The following is an 18,102-nucleotide window of genomic DNA, read 5'->3' on the forward strand; positions in this document are numbered from 1 at the left end:
TGGACTTTTGTTATTTTTCACTCCTTTGATGGTTTCCCTCAGTTCTTCTGTTTTGATTGGCTTCCTCTTTCATCTCAAGTATTTGTTCTGAAATGGTGCTATCTATTCATTCAATAGAGTAGAACCATTGAGTCATCTGTAGAAGGGCTCATTCCCTCCCTTTTCTGGCATGGCTTCACCAGTGGGTAGTCTATCATTTTTGTCTTTGATCAGTCAATTGTTGAGGCTCCTCTTCAGGTTATCACTTTAGTGGTAGAATAAAGGAATGGGATATCTTGGTTTTCATTTTTATAAACCCTCTTCTGTATCTTCTCACTTTTTTATTGAGATACAGTAGTTTCTATCATCTCTGGCATTTTTATAGGGAGCCTTTATTTCTGATCATTTCAAATAATGGATGATAGCTCACCTCATTTTCATCTTCCTGATTCTTCGCAGGGAAATATTTATTGGCTACTCCTAGAGCATGATCTAAGGGTCAGAATATCAAATAGGAATAAAGCCTTGAGGTTTTTATTGCTGGATTGGCCAGCATCTCTTCCTATGACCTTATGTTTTCTATTTAATTTTTTAAAAATTACTGTGGGGGGTTTATTTTTCCTATAAAGCCCTGAAAAAATATTTTTAATATTTCTTCAAGAGACAGCAGAGTAGGAAACAGAAAATCAGCTTCAGAATCAGGAAGAACTGGGTTAAAGTCCAGCCTCTGACTGGCCCTATTAACTGGGCAAATCACTTAACCACAGGCTCCTTAGGCATTTAAGATGATGTTGTCAAACTGCATTAATGAAAGGAGTTCTCACACCAAGAGTTTCCCATACCAATGAAATTACAGTCTAAAGTACTCCCTAACATTTTTAATACTTAAGTGGCTCTATTTATGTGAATGGGGATGTTATATTCAAAGGACCCTAACTAAGGATTTTAAAATCCTTTGGTACTTTGTTGAATATATCATTTCACTGGCATGGATATTTCCTGCCCTAATACAGATTGCATCACCCTCCAGGACCTTTCATTCTTTTTTTTTTTTTTTTTAATTTTTATTTATAAATTTTTTTGACAGTATATATGCATGAGTAATTTTTTTTATAACATTATCCCTTGTATTAATTTTCCCAAATTTTCCCCTCCCTCCCTCTACTCCCTCCCCTAGATGACAGGCAATCCCATACATTTTACATGTGTTACAGTATAACCTAGATACAATATATGTGTGTAAATCCCATTTTCTTATTGCATGTTAAGTATTTGATTCCAAAGGAATAAGTGACCTGGATAGATAGACAGTAGTGCTAACAATTTACATTCACTTCCCAGTGTTCTTTCTCTGGGTGTAGTTGTTTCTGTCCATCATTGATCAACTGGAAGTGAGTTGGATCTTCTTTATGTTAAAGATATCCACTTCCATCAGAATACATCTTCATACAACATTGAAGTGTACAGCGCTCTTCTGGTTCTATTCATTTCACTCAGCAACAGTTGATGTAAGTCTCTCCAAGCCTCTCTGTATTCCTCCTGCTGGTCATTTCTTACAGAGCAATAATATTCCATAACCTTCATATACCATAATTTACCCAACCATTCTCCAACTGATGGACATCCATTCATCTTCCAGTTTCTGGCCACTACGAAAAGAGCTGCCACAAACATTTTGGCACATACAGGCAGGACCTTTCATTCTTGCCCACATATTCTAAAGCTCTTCAACAGTTGGTTCACCTGATCTACTAGAGAACTTTCTCTGGTTTTTAAAGTATTTCTTGGATAATAGTGTAATACTTGAGCTGAAAATCTGTTCTCTCTTATGCTCATTATGTTCCTGGGCCACCTCCTTGTCTAATCATACATGTCCTTTGCATCAGTTTCCAAGTACAGTCAGTGGTAATATGGCACAATCTACTTATACCCACCATGCCTCTTTCAGCTACAATTTGAATTTTCTGATAATGTACTATTCCCCTGCTTCATAATCATAAAGCATCCCAGGGAGAATAAAGACAGTAGTTTTATTTTTCTTGGATATTAGTCACAGCAATAAGCTTGAAATCATTGGAAGCAGGATACAGTTTGTAAATGCAACCCAATCCATTTATAAAATTCACTTTTTAACTTAGTTCACTAACCACTTATGTTGCCTTTTCAAAGTATAGATATAGACCAACTCTGTAGGTTTCTAATCTGCCTGCAGGTAACAAATCTGGGGATTGGGAGGTTTTCATTATTGTTGTTGTTCTTTCAATTTGGATAGTTAGATAATCTCATTAATTGTTCTGTTTTAGGACTGTTATCACAATGTCATCGGTGAATAGAAGTATTTGGAAAATTTCACTATCAATAGGGATTCCCTTTTCTCTTTCTTTGTGTATAGGTCCTCTATGACTGGTGAATATCTTTTATAAATACATCTTCCTATTTTATGCCTAACAATGTTGAGACTGAGCACATTATTACGTCATTATTTCTATAACCCTCTTTGTTATAGAACCATAATCTGATTTCATTATTTACATGTGGAAACATATTGCTTCAGGAAGTAATTTATGGCATTTTTGTAATCAATTCACCAAAAGCATAGCAGAATCTTATACTCTATTCCTCAACTAGTTGTATCACTTTGAATATATAATCTGCTTTGGAATCTTCAAAAATTTGTATGTTTCTTTTTCATTAAGGATCCTTCCAAGCATGCATAGACCTTTTCTCTTAAAGACATTATAGAAATGTGAAAGTAAGCATATGGTTTAATAGTTATTGGTTTCTTCTCAATTGGCTTTTTTCCCAAAGATAACATAAGTGATCTTTTTTATCCTTTTGAGATATCTCAAAAATTGCTTAATTTCCTCATTTGTGAAAAGGGAAGTTTAAAATAAATGACCACTAAGATGCTTTCCATTCCATTTCTATTGTCCTAATATCAATAAATAGTTTTAAAATTGTCAACTCCAGAACTCTGTATTTGTTCAGCTCTAGCTATTTTTCTCAATTTCACCTTAAATTCCATTTCTATATCTTCACAAAACTCATCTAATATTGAAAATACAGATTCCAAATGTCTTGGTGGCACTGTCTGTGCTGGGAGAAGATCACTGTAGAAACACCATTAGATTTCATGTCTATTTGCATGCCATTTGTAAAGGCTCTCAGGATGATATGACTGAATTGAATTTGATATTAAGTTCTTTACAGGCTTATTTTTTTTTCCTCAACAATTTTTCACTCGTTTGTGGGCTGATAATGCCATCAATCTTCTGTCATTCTCTTCTGTAATATTTAGAAGATGATTTTATGCTTTAAAAAAGCTAGTTGCTGTCTGTGGTTTTTCCAATGGGTAAAGTGATCACTGTGGCTACTGTCAGAAGGCAGCTTATTAGCCCTTTTGGCTGCCTTGTTCATCATTTCTAATGAATGATGACAAAGTCAATGTCCTTAGTTTTGTCCATTTCCATTTTAACAGAGCCAATTATTTGTTTAAACACATCTGACTTGAACTACTATGACTACATGTCATGTTTTCTCATAGTTTTTCTTTCCTTGAATTTGGTATTGATTTTGACCTTTGTTCAAACTACCCGATGACCAGACTGTCCACAGCCAACTGACTCTAAAATGATTTCTAGGTCATTAACTCGTCATTTCCTGTATGTTGAAATACCAATTTCTTATTATTTTTTAAAAATTGTATTTCATGATTGTCACATTCAATATATTCAGACTTTCTTTGTGAAACTATTAATAAGGCAATGAGGTTTTTGAATATTCTATAAACCTTTGGGTCTTTTTGTTTCTTTATCAATTAAACAAAACCAGAGATTTTTTAAAAACCAGAAATACACCTAAAAAACACATGGATTATAATGGATATATTTAGCAGTTTTTGAAAGATTTCATTGTGTTTTAATGGGTAAATTCAACAAAGTTAAGTCATCATTTTATCAGTTACAAAACTATCAATCTTCTACCAAACAAGAGATTAAGACAATTTTTAAGTGACTCTGAAATGCTATAAATATATCTTAAGAAGCTAAATATATTTTTCACTATAGTCTCTATCTTTCATTCTTTTGAAATCTCAAGTTTTATATTGATTTCTTCAGAGGTGCTTGTCAAAATCATTCACAAATAGTAAAATAAAACAACTCAGGCTACTTCTGTTGTTTTCCAGTTCAATGGAGTATTCAATGCCATTGGAAGAGATAGTGGTTTGTGAGAAAGTGGACTTGTCTCCTAACCTGTTTCTCTATATCAGGAGCAATACCGGAGTTATAAATGATCTGAGGATTAAGGAACAGAAATGAGAAATTAAGGTTGCTAGCAGACCTAGTAACTTCCATTGAAAATTAATTTTGGCATAATTTAACATTTTTTTGTATATTTTTATTTGTTACATCATAATAATTTATGGATAAATTTCCCTTCCTAAACCAATACTCCCAACTGAGCCTTCTTTAAGCAAAGTCAAACAACACACCTCCAAAGTCTGAAAGAAGATTCAGTATTTTGAACCCATAGTTATCCGTGTATCGAAGGAAAGGAAAGATTCCAAAATAAATAGGTCTATGGTTGGTACATGAAAAGTGAAAGCAATTCAGCATATACCTTTTCAATGATGCTGTCACCTAAAGCTCTTTCCAGCTCTGTCACACAAAGCACAAGGCTAGAAGGGCCACCTGACCTCTGTGATATATTTTTATATTGTGTCATGCAAATCAGAGTTTTTCACAGGTTGATATGAGGCCTAATTAATTAAAAACTGCAAAATGCTTGGTGATTCATTAGTGTAAAGCATTGTTGAAGGGCCTTGTAAATTATCCTCCATGACAAGAATAAGAAGACAATATAAAAAGTGTGTGAACAGAATGGAAGACATCATTAGTGAGGAATATCAGGTATAAGAATACAAGAAGAAACTCACAGCTTTTCCTTCTACTATTGCTCTCCCATAGGAAACTTCCTTTGTTTGGCAACCTGAACTCTTTAGAATGTATGTTCCTATAGAATAAGGGAATAAGTTTTCTATCAAGTATGAGAGAACATACAGTATGTGTTAATTAGAGGTAGCCATGATGGTTTTTTTCTGGAAAAAAAATTTTTTTCTTCTCCAGTCTGAGTGATATAGAGAGGCCGAAAATGGCTGGAAGCCAAAACTTCTTTTGCCACTTAATACACTGCCCTGGGATATGGTATAGCAGAGGTCCTCTGATCAGAAGGAGACTGGGAAGCTTGCAGAATTCACTTTGGGACCTTCACATACTTGCCATGGCAGAATTAGTGCACTACTTTTCTACCTCTGCAAGACCAGAGGCAACAATTTCTGTAACTCTAAATAAATTAACCAGGTTGCACCATTGATTTGTGGCTGCCCTGGAAATAACTTGGTATCCATTTCAAGGCAAAAATATCTTCTTCAAATTTGTAATTTTATTATGTCAGGTGGGAAACAATATAGGTTACTCTAAGAATTCTTGTATTTGCCAAGTAAGTCACCTCAAAGGGCTTTTAACTTTTTTTCATTCTCTACTCTGCCAAGAGGTCAAATTCCATTATGCAAATAACAGGTAAAATGACTGCACATACGTGTGTGTGTGTGTGTGTGTGTGTTTGGGTGTTTTCTAAGCCCTAGACTATGTCATTTAATTTGAGCAAAAACCTATATAGAAATTCTAATTTTTTAAAAAAGTGAACAGGTCAGTATATTTTGTTGAAATGTGAAAAATTCCTATTTTAGAATTCACTGAATCACAAATATTGAGATTGGAAGAGAGAGCTGGGACTATCTACTTAAATCTTCTACAGAAAATCAATTCCATCTATAACATCCCTGACAATTGGTCATCCAACCTTTGCTTAAAAATCTTTGGAGAGAAGGAACTATATTCCCAGATATCCCATTCAACTTTTGGATAATTAGGGATCTTTTCCCGTCTCCAAAAGTCTAAATTTAGTTTTTGTGATTTTCACCAATTTTTTATACTTCTGCCACTTGGGACTCTCTGAAATCAAGCAGAGAACATCTAATCCCTCTTCCACCAGATAGTTTTTCAATTTCTTGGAGATAACTATCAGGTTTCCCCTGAGTTTTGTCTTCTTCAGATTTAACATTCTTAGTTACTTCAATCAATTTTTATATACCAAACTTGAGATCAATCACCTTCCTGGTTGTCTTTCCCACATACTGTCCAGCTTATTAATATGCCTCTTAAAATATGGTCACTGAATGGCACACAGTACTTCACAGATTTTCCAACTAGAGTGGAATATAGTGAAATACACTTTTTATTACTAAATACTATAGCCTAAAACTGCTGTAACTTTCTTGGTTGCTTTCTTATTGACTCATATTGAGTTTTCAGTCTTCTAAAACCTGCAGATCTTTTTTGACTAAGTGCTATCTAACCATTCCATCCCTATCTTGAACTTCTTTAACTTTTTTAAATAGTATATCCTTGTTTGGGGATATTGATTGCTGAAAATTCAAAAATTCCTTGAATGGTATTTTTAGTCTTTGGAAGGAAAGTTTAAAATAGATCTATAAAATAAATAAATATGACTGAAACAACCAAATGTCCTTATTAAATTTCATCTTACTTTGCCATCTATCAATTTATCAAGATTTTATTTTATTTATTTTATTTTTAAAATTAATTTTATAATTATAACTTTTTTGGACAGTACATATGCATAGGTAATTTTTTACAACATTATTCCTTGTACTCCCTTCTGTTCTGAATTTTTCCCCTCCTTCCCTCCACCCCCTCCCCTAGATGGCAGGCATTCCCATACATATTAAATGTTGTAGTATATCTTGGTGCAATATACATGTGCAGAACCAAATTTTGTTGTTGTTGTTGTTGTTGCAAAGGAAGAATTGGATTTGGAAGGTAAAAATAACCTGGGGAGAAAAACAAAAAAATGCTAACAGTTCACATTCATTTCCCAGTGTTCCTTTTCTGGATGTAGCTGATTCTGTCCATCATTGATCAATTGGAATTGGATTAGCTCTTCTCTATGTTGAAGATATCCACTTCCATCAGAATATATCCTCATATAGTATTGTTGTTGAAGTGTATAATGATCTCCTAGTTCTGCTCATTTCACTCAGCATCAGTTGAATTTATCAAGATTTAAAAAATCCTTTCTGACGATCAATGTGTTAGTTATCCATGGTAGATTTATTTTATCTGCAAATCTGCTTTGCATTCCATCCAGAGGATGCTTAGTCAAGTAATACATTTTTTAAAAGGTTAAACAGCACAAATCTAAGCACAGATAGCTAGAGTACTTCCATTGGAGACTTCAAATCATCTACTAATTCATATCCATTCAATACTATTATCATCTAGTTCATACATGTCTCTCCATTTTTTCTATAATAAGAACATGAAAGACTTTATCAATGTTTTGCTGAGATTTCAGCGAAATACTGCTAAAACATTTCTCAATCTCCCAATTTAGTAGCCCTGCCATAAAAAGACATGAGGTTAATCTGGTATGACCTGTTCTTGATGAATCCATTAACCATCTCTTAAATATTGTTTTAGAATTTTGCTAGGAATCAAAGTCAAGTTCATTTGCTGTACTTTGCAGGGTCCATTGGTTCCCTTAAAAACAACAACAAAAAAAAAAAACAACAAAAAAAAAAGAAAGCATTTGCCCTTTTCTATTCCTGTAATATCTTTCCCATTTGCCATTGGCTTTCAAAGATCACTGACAATGGCTCAGAAATCGCCCCTGCCACTTTCATTACACAAATATGTAGTTTACTTAGCCCAGGTATCATAAGCTTATCAAGGGCAGCTAGCTCTAAGTACTCCTTTAACTAAGCCCTTGCTGATTTTACCAGTCCATAGATCATTCTCCTCAGCAGAGAAAACAGTAGCAACTCAAAAGCTGAGTATTTCTGCCTTCTCTATATCACAAGGTTACTATCATCACACTCACCTCAAGAAGTAGATTTTTTGTCTTCTTTGATCTTCCTCTTTTTTCCATTTTAGCAAACAATAATACTAATTTCCTTTTTTTTATGCTTATTTCCCTTGCTTTATTATTCTAAGTATTAGTATCCTTGTCTAATATACCCAGAGCATGATTTCACATTGGACTTCCATTGCTTGCTCTTATTGCCATCTTCCATATAAATCTTTTTAAAATCTAAATATGTTCGTGAGTTCTCAGTGTATCCTCATGTATCTCCTTGAACAATTTCCATTTTCTCTGGGATTGTTTCTCTTTATTGTCTTCAATGTTTCATTCTTGAGAACTTTCCATTCCTCCTTGGCTGGCTTTCTCTGTTAATCCCTTTTCTGAACACCTTGAAAACTGATTTCCCAGTATCTAGAGGGAAAACTTGCCTATTCATGGCTTTTCTCTTTTCTGTCACAAATTCTAAGGTGAAATAGTAATTTCTCCACAAGAATTATTTTATTTAGAATACGATTCAAAACAGATTTTTCTCTTGTTACTCTGTTTTTTGAAGATTGAAATGATCATTAAGACATTTTAGAAATTATTAACAACTCTGGTTTTAGAGAAATTTAATTCCATTACTATATTATGTATCTGTGCCAAATTTATGGTATATTTTATGACTAACTTATTTCCCCTTTATATGCAAGGGATCTACAATATATTTTGATAAGCATGATTACCCCTAATTTTGCTCTGTGGATTTTCACCTAAATGTTTTCTACTGTGCTTTCCCCTTTCTACAGAGTTCTTGAATTTCTTTACATGAAAATAGCTTCAAAATACATAAGGCTATATTACTCTTCACTAATTCCTACTCCCCACCAATTCCTACACTACCACTACACCATTTACTTAGTCTCTTCCTTTTGAATAAGTATGTAAAGTCATATTTCAATTGTGGTCCTCTTCTAACTAAGTGTAACTAACTAAGCTGAGGTCACACCAGCTTTCTAGTGCTAAGACAACTACTTCATCATCCTTGTTATCCATGCTTTGTGAATTTATGTATAGACACATCTATAGCAATGGATTTGGTGGATTCCTTTCTTGTCTCCTTTGAACTTCTGTGTGTCTCAATCACTGTACCTCTTTTATTACACTATAGTTATACTCTATGGTATGAGGTTGATGGATTTGTAAACTATATATCTGCAAAGATATATAGTTTGTGTGTGTGTGTGTGTGCATGTGTGCACACGTGTGTGTATATGATTTATCTTCACTTGTTTTTCAATTGAAAGCTCTCATAGAAAATTTATGAAACTCCAAGCAAATTAATTTTCACTGATTCATTTTAGGTGTACTCCATCCCTGGCCAGGAGCTGGTTTTTCCATTCCTATATTTTAATCTGTGTTCCAGAAATTCCAGTCCCAATCTTAGACAATACCTTCTTAACCAGATTTTCCAGATAAAAGAATCATACAATTTAAGGAACAAAGATGTCTTTTACTTTGACTTCTTTGCATGAAAATATTTCTAAAATATGTTATTGACTTTCCTGTCTTCTTAAGAAAAAATTAGCTCAAATTCTTGTTATTAATAATTCAATTATCTGAATTTTTGTACTCTGCTACAAAATAGATTGAAAACCTCAGAAGCTATTATGGTATAATGAGTTATTGTCCCTTCCATTAAATGGCTTCAAACTTCTGGGATTTATCAGTTTATTTGCCTTTTTTTCTCCCTTATAGCTTTTCTGGTCTTCTCTCATAAGATCATTTTATTTTTTAATCATTTAATTCATTTTACAAATGAGGGGAGTGAAAATTAGAAAGGTTACACACAAAGCCAAGATTTAAACTCAGGTCCTCCAGTACCCAACTCAGTGTTCGTTTTATAATACCATTGTTCTTTCCTTCTTAATCAGCAGTCACTTTTTACTGATCTTCAATAGCATTTCTCTGTCCCTTCTCATTTGATGCTCCTAATGTTAGAAAATGAGGTCCTTAAGGCCAGTCACTAAGGCCAGTCACTTAGCACAATATTTGGCACATAATAATCACTTCACCTGCTGTGAGCCAGTAACTACTGGAATTGTTGCTGATATTAAGTCTCAGTATGAGGCTATAATAAGGGAAATATGGACTTTATGGTTGTTAGCCAGGGTGTCATAAGCTTTGTTACGATCTATTTTGTTTTTCCATAGCCTTTGGCTATGTTCTAAGAGTTTGAGGTTGCCTGAGAAGTATCTTCTGTATGTAGGACATGTTGCATGTGTTATATGTTACATGTGAAAGAAAAGTGACAGTGGATAAAATGCTGGTTCTGGAGTCAGGGAGATCTGATTTCAAATTTGGCCTCAAACTTACTAGCTGTGTGATCCTGGGCATGTCACTTTCCCTCTATTTGCTTTTATTTTCTTTTCTGCAAAATGAGAATAATAAGACCATCTACCTCTTAGGATTTTTCTGAGAATTAAATAACGTGGTAATTTTTTTATAATAGCTTTTTATTTACAAGATATATGCATGAATAATTTTTCAGCATTGACAGTTGCAAAACCTTTTGTTCCAGTTTTTCTCTTCCTTCCTCCCACCCCCTTCCCCAGATGGCAGGTAGACCAATACCTGTTAAATATGTTAAAAATGACATGGTAATTATAAAGCACTTAGCACTTGCCACCAAGATATGAAAGATGTATTGAAGGGAAGAAAGTTTTTAGGTGAAGAAATTTCTAGAGGACTGAATTTCCTAGTCAGAAAGATATGGTTTTGAAAGCTCCCTCAAAAACTAGCTGCTTGGCCACAAGGCAAGTCTATTCCTTAGTTTCCTCATCTGTAAAATGGACTCAGTGGCTTATATGATTTTTTCCATTTATAACTCTACAAGAATATGATTTTTCTTTGCTCTTTTGTTTTTTTCATTAATAAAACAACAAGCAAACTAAATTGAATCATGACTCATTAGAGAAATTAAGGAAGGAGTGTTACAAAATGGATTTGAAATCAAAAGGACCTAGATTAAAATCCTAACCCTAGATTTTCTTCCTCTGTAACTCTGGGTATTTAACCATTTTGAACCTCTGTTTTATCCTCTGTAATATGGGAATAATAACAGCACCTCTCACAGAGGATCATTGTAAGGATCAAACAGATAATACATGCAAAGGGCTTTACAAATACAATTATCATTGTATAAATGTCAACTGTGATTATTATAAACAACTTTGGTCTGCCTTTCCAAAAACAGCACAACTTTATAATGTAGCCATTTTGTGGAGCAAGGAATTCATATATAATAAGCACAGGAGGAAGCAGACATTTTTGACATGGACCTGAATGTTGCTATAAGTCAAAGAAGAACTGCCATATGTTAGAGACATCCTCCAAGTTAAAGCCAAAAACCTTAAAGTGAAGATTAACAAGGTCTTAAATTAACCTTGACTTAGAACTGGCTCATATTTCATGGTCTGGGAAAGGGATGTAGGGAAGTGGTATTATAATGTTTTCCTATTTCCTGACTTGTCACTCAGTAGCCCTGTCAAAGAACATTTAAAGTAGTTTAGAAATAATCAAAAGAGATGTACTTCCATAAAGATAGTTGGCAGGTGCCTCAGTGCAGAAAAAAAAAGGGAAGGGAGGTCTACAAAAGTTTGGGTTTTTGGTGTGTGTGTGTTTAAAATGAGTATGGTTAACTGAATTTAGTTAAATTATACTTCTTTATAAGTATAGTAACAAAATTCTCAAGCTGTTTTACTTGATTTCTTGGTTAAAAAAAAAGAAAGAAATTGTAGTCAGCAAAGAATATAAATAAAAAATCAGGAAACAGTATAAGTTTTATAGTAATAAATCATTTGTTTCACATGGTCTTTTGCCTGTATTTTCTGCCTTGTAGTCATGTTCATTACTTTTCATTCTCATCTTCTTTCCTCATTTCTCCTTTCCCTTTTCCCCCTTCATGATTATTTTCAGAAGGTTATGTTATGTGAATATCTTTTTTTGAATCTTGGTAATTATAAGAGAAACAATACTCTTAAATAATTAGTTTGCTTTGTCAGTGACTTCTTATTTTGCATCCACTAAAGACTGATAATCTTCAATATTGTTACTTTGTCCTATTTGATCATCAAAATTATGCAAAGGAAAATGTATAGATTTATTGCATTGGTAACAATACAATTGTTTATGCAGGTTTATTTTTCATTGTTGCATTTTAGCATCTGGACTGCTCTTTTGGTCTTATTTACATTCTGGAGGTTAAAATCATTGTTAGAGGTAGTACTGGTCTTTATATTGCCTTGAAACTTTACAAGCTGCAAATAGATGTCATCTGAAGGAGTTTCAGACAGAACCATAATCCCCTTCTTCCTTACTTTTTTATTCTTTGAGTTCTCAGGAGAGTCAAGTCTTGTTTCTACAAGAGATAAACTTAAAACATATCATTTTTAGGATAATAACATTCCTAAAATATTTTTGAATTAAGTAAGAGTCAGTCCTTTTAGATTTAGAATACATATTTCAATCTGAAATGCTTAAGCCTTAAACAGAAAACCAAAACCATTGAATAAAAGACAATCATTTGGAATACTTAGTGGACACAACGTCAGCATCTAGCTAGTTGCCTTGTAGATTCAATATTTGGATATTTGGCTGAGCTTTTCACTTTCTTTTAAAATCAGATCAAGAAAAAGTATGATATTATGGAAGGAAGGAATTGAAGTTAAAAGGAAGGGAAAAAGGGACTGAGGGAAAGAGGAAGGAAGGAAATATGCCTAGGAAACTATGTAGCAAGAACTGTGCTAAGTATTTTTAATAGATATTATCTCATTTGATCCTTAAAACAAACCTGGAAGGCAGGTGTAATTATTGTCTCCATTTTCAGCTGAGGAAACTGAGGCAGAAAGCAGACAAGTGACTTTTTCAGGATCAAACAGTTAGCCTGATGTAGGATTTGAATTTGTCTTCCTTACTATAGGCCCCAGCACTCTATCCACTGTACCATCTTGCTCCACATGAATTTAAATCCCACATCTGACCTTGTTTGGTTTTGTGATTGTAGCAAGTCATTTAATTTCTGAGACCTACCTTCTCCATGTATAAAATGGGGACAACAGATGTAGAACTGGAAATGTCTTTCGCTATCATCTATTTTTAACCCCTTCATATTATAGGGGAGGAAACTGAGATTTGAAGAGGACTAGTGACTTTTCTAGGGTTTCACAAGTGTCATATAGCTCAAAGCTGTACCTTCTGACTCCACATCTGGCACAACTTTCATTTCACCACAATATCTGTGGGACCTATGTCCTAAGTGTGCATCCCTCTAATGTTCTGCAAACCTTATAGTGCCTTATAAATGTCAGCTGTTAATTTTATTATTTGTAATAAAAATGAATAGTAATAGCTAGTTTTTATATAATACCTATTATGTGTAGTCATAGGCAGCTAGAAAGTACAGAGGAAAGAGTACTGGGTTTGGAGTTTGAATTTGGTTTTAGACATTATTGTGGGCAAGTCACTTAACCATGTTTGCCTCAGTTTCCTTGTCTGTAAAATGATGTAGACAAGGAAATAGCAAACCACTCTAGCATCTCTGCTGAGGAAACCTCAAATGTTTATGAAGAGTTGGAGATGACTGAACAACAAATGTGCCAGGTACTCTGCAAAGCACTCTACAAATATTGTCTCATTCCATTTTTACAGATGAAACTGAGGGAAACAGAGATTGATTTACCCAGGCTCATACAACTAGGATGTGCCTGAATCTAGATTTTCAACTTGTCTTACTGACTCCAGGCCCAGTGCTCTATTCATTTTGCCACCTAACTGCTCATTTATATTAATATAATACTGTTTTCTTCTTCATGGATATATCCTATAGTTGGCAAACAATAACTAAATTCTTCTGACTTGAAATACATCAACCTCAGAAAGTTGAGAACATGAGATACATTTTTATTTTATTTATAGCCTACATAATACCATTAGTACAAATCAACATGGACAGTAATTGATGTTACAGTAGAGCCCAGCAGGGGTTGTTACAAGATGCGTAAAGTTTGTTTTTTGTTTGTTTTGCTTTGTAAAACTTATTTCTAACATTGAAAAGGAATAGTTCTTATTGGCTTTTTGATAGATTTTGAAAATTCCAAACTATACTATTTCTAATTTTTGCTTTAATCATAAGAAGAGAAATTCCATTTGGCTTAAATTGCCTAACAAAATGTCAACTTGACCTTTGACTAGTAGAAATAATAATATTAAAAAGGACATTTCCTTCTTATCCATGTAATTATCTAATAATGAACAAACATCTGTTTGAGATGGTTTAAGTATTCACCTATTTGAACCATATGACCTTTTGAGGTCTTTTCCAGCTCTATGATTGGCATTTATCTACTTCTGACTCTTATAAACTTTGTGCCAATTGATTTAGGTCATCTTGAAAGATGCTAAGGTGCTATAAATCAAATCATCATTATAGTCTACTTTCTAAAAAACCTGCTCCAAAAGACACATATACGTATACTGAACAAAGGGGAAATTGGACTTTTTGTGTCTCTTATAGTAATAGTCACCTTTGCAACAAATCTAATTATTCAAACCATTACCTTCTGAATACTAAACTCAGTTCCTAAGCTGCCTCACTAAACAAGCAATTCAACTAATTTCAATTTAGTTTAAAATTTTGAAAATGTGTTCTCCATGGCAAAATTTTATGTTGTGTCAATATCTGAAGAGTGAGAGGCAGAATGGCTCATGAAGAGAGTGCAGACAAGTGCTGGAAACAGATTTGTGATCTTTGGTACATATTGGCAGTGACGCTACAGACAAGTTACTTCCCCTCTCAATGCCCCAGGCAAGTTTCTAAGAAGTTACCAAAGGAGTTTTTCTTTGCATCAGTGGGAGGAAGTTTTCCATATTATTGAGTTTCCTATACTGATGAATTCAAAAAACCAAATAACAATTAACAACATCATCATCAGATTGGCTATGGTGTTTTTATGTAGCTGTGTGTTTATATCATGAATATTCAATAAATATAAAATAAATAATTAAAACATGCACCGAAGACTTGGTTCTGTTAGCATGAAGTATCATAAGGCTATTAGTCATTTGTTAGGATATTAAGGAAGAGGAAGGAAAAGCATATGACATTCATCTGTAATGCAAAGGTTATGTTATATGAAAATGGCATCAGGGGTACAATTTATACAAGAAGATGGAAGAAAAAATCACAGTCTGGATTGTTCTATAGAAAAGTATGAAATGTGTTCCAAATACTGTTTACATTTTCTTGCAGATGAATTTGGAGTTCACGTTAAATTTTAGCATTAACCTAAGTTCAAATCCAGCCTCAGACACCTAATACTGGCAAGCTGTGTGACTCTGGGCAAGTCACTTAATCCCAATTGCCTCAGCAAAAAAAAAAAAATAATAAATTAAATAGCATTAATGTTTCATTTTCTGTTTATAATCAGCATTTCACTAACAGTTTTAAGAATTGTTTTAAAATTTTACAATTCAAGAAAACCCTACTATTAAGAGTTAATTTATTGTTCATCAAGTAGCATTACTTTCAAACAGGATAATTACAACTATGTACAGTATGTTTCTCCATTAGCAAGTAATTAATTTATTACATTGTGCAATAATTCATAATTACACATGCTAATCCTGCTAAATTGCAGAAGCTAGTGATAAAATTTCTTGCATACTTGCCTAAATTTCATTAGGGTCATAATTTTTAAGCTATAAAGAAGTTTGCTAATTAATTTCAAAATATTGAGCAGAATCAAACATAAAGAAAAACAAGCTGTTTCAACATTTATGAAATCTTGGTCTTATCCACATAAAGGGTATTACTTTTGGACAATTCATTCTTTTCTAGAGCTCAGTATTAGGCTCTAGATTTTACATAGATTACAGAAGCCCATTAATAGGTTTTGAGAGTATAGAGTAAAAGATTTTACTCAATTTCTTTCTATCTTTCATATGGTGGGAATAGTTCTTAATTCAACAAAGGAGTCTTTATGTATTATAAAAAATATGAACCTAAAAATTGTACAGGAACTGGAATTTTGATCAAAACACAAACACAACATCATTGTTTTAGTTTTCACATGAATCTTACTTTAATACAGTATCACACATAAATAATATAAAGCTGCTTCTGGGAGTAGCAAATAGTCTTCTGATCAAACAGTGTCAGCCTAGATGAATCTCATTCTGTAAGCTATAGCTTAAATGTGAACATTAAAAGTACTATTGACCTATAGTAAAACTGACTGAAATGTCAATAGTCATAAAAAGCATATTGCAAATCACAGAATAATTGATTAGTTTACTTCAATGAACACCAGAATTTTTTCCCTGCAAAAGAAAAATATTTTTCCTTTTGTCCTTGGAGCACTGAGAGTTGACTTGAATTTTTTTAGACCAATCTATTATTTTATGATTCTTAATTACAAATAATGAAAATGAGGGACCACATCTAAACAATACCCAGCTTTCCCCTGTTATTTGAGATAGTGTTTTTTTGTTTTGTTTTTTTTGAGGCTGGGCTTAAGTGACTTGCCCAAGGTCACACAGCTAGAAAGTGTCAAGTGTCTGAGACCGGATTTGAACTCGGGTCCTTCTGAATTCAAGGCTAGTGCTCTATCCACTGCGCCACCTAGCTGCCCCAAAATAGTGTTTTTAAGATGGAATGTTTATTAAATGAATCATGAACATCCTTGTCAATAAAGATGCTCTCACAGAATCTGAAATGTCAGATGGTTTTTTAAATGAACCATTTTCAAAAATCCTTGTATATTTTAATTTCCTGGCAAAAACCAGCATCCAATTTTATTTGTCTTCTTCTTCCAGGATATTAAAACAATATGGTTTTAGGGATAAATAAAATAGGACTTGGGCTTAAGAGACATCAATATTTGTCCTAGCTTTGATATTTCCTATATAGACATGACTAAGTCCCTTAAAAACTTGAGCCTGTTTTCTTGTCCTTAGAATGAGGAAATATATGTACTGCTTACCCCCCAAAACTATCTTGATTTCATCTTTTATGTGATCTGAATATACCTATTCATGAATACACATATGCAAATGCTGGTTCTTTCATTAGAATATAAGCTCCTTGAAGTCAAAGATTGGTCTTGGCTTTTACTTTATATCCCTGGCACTTAGAATAGTGCCTGGAATATTGTAAGTGCTTAATAAATGCTTGATGATTAGATGGTGAAAAGTGATTTGTAAAACTTAAAATCATGATATACATTTCAATACCTTACAGAAGCATGTGAACATTCCCTCCATTAATGCAGATCTCAAATTTTTCTGTCTGAGCCATGAATAAAATGGGAAATAAAAATGCATCACCTTGTGGCCAAATTTTGGATGATGAATCTTTCTCTCCAGACTATTACCAGGTCTATACTTTAAGACAGCTTGCCAGTGTGAAAGCTTCTGGAACTTTGAGAACCCAGGTTCACTTTTTGCTACAATTAAACTTTAAAGTAGGACTTTGATGGAAGAGAGCACTATATAACTCTGAGCTAGTAATTTTAATTTGGAAACAGTGTGGCATAGTAGATAGAAAGCTTATCTTAGAGTCAGGAAAAACCTGAGTTTAAGTCTTCCTTCTGACATATGCTCAATATGTGACCCAGGGCAAATCCCTTAAGCTCTTGATATGCTAGGTAACTCTCTAAGACTATATAAATTGTCGAGATGTTGAGTTATTTTGGTAGCAGAAGTTCCTCACCAGAAGCTCCCAACACGGATGAAATCATAGAACTGATAAGAAACAAAAATTAAAGTGTGGTTTGACTTCAAAGTTATAAAAGTGGCTTTAAATCCTTAAAAAACACTGGGAAGGTGAGCTTCAAAAAATTTTGTTTCCCAAAAAAGCCAATTCCCCTTTTCTGCTTCAGACTTATTCATTCAGCATTAATTTATGGAGTCTATATTGCATCAACAGCATTGTACCAAGTGCATTGGGGCATATGAAAAGAGTAAAAGTTGCAGTCCAGGTCCTGGAGATGCTTATACCCTAGCTAGGGGAATCTGACATAAACAAATAAAAGAATTATAGGACCAACACATAGCAAGATGACAAGTCTGTGCTGGAATGGACAACCTATACTCCAGAGAAGAGAGGAAGAAGAATTAGAAAGTAATTAAGTGGGATGGGAT

Source organism: Sminthopsis crassicaudata, chromosome 2 (assembly GCF_048593235.1).
Source record: "Sminthopsis crassicaudata isolate SCR6 chromosome 2, ASM4859323v1, whole genome shotgun sequence".
Taxonomy (NCBI): Eukaryota; Metazoa; Chordata; class Mammalia; order Dasyuromorphia; family Dasyuridae; genus Sminthopsis; species Sminthopsis crassicaudata.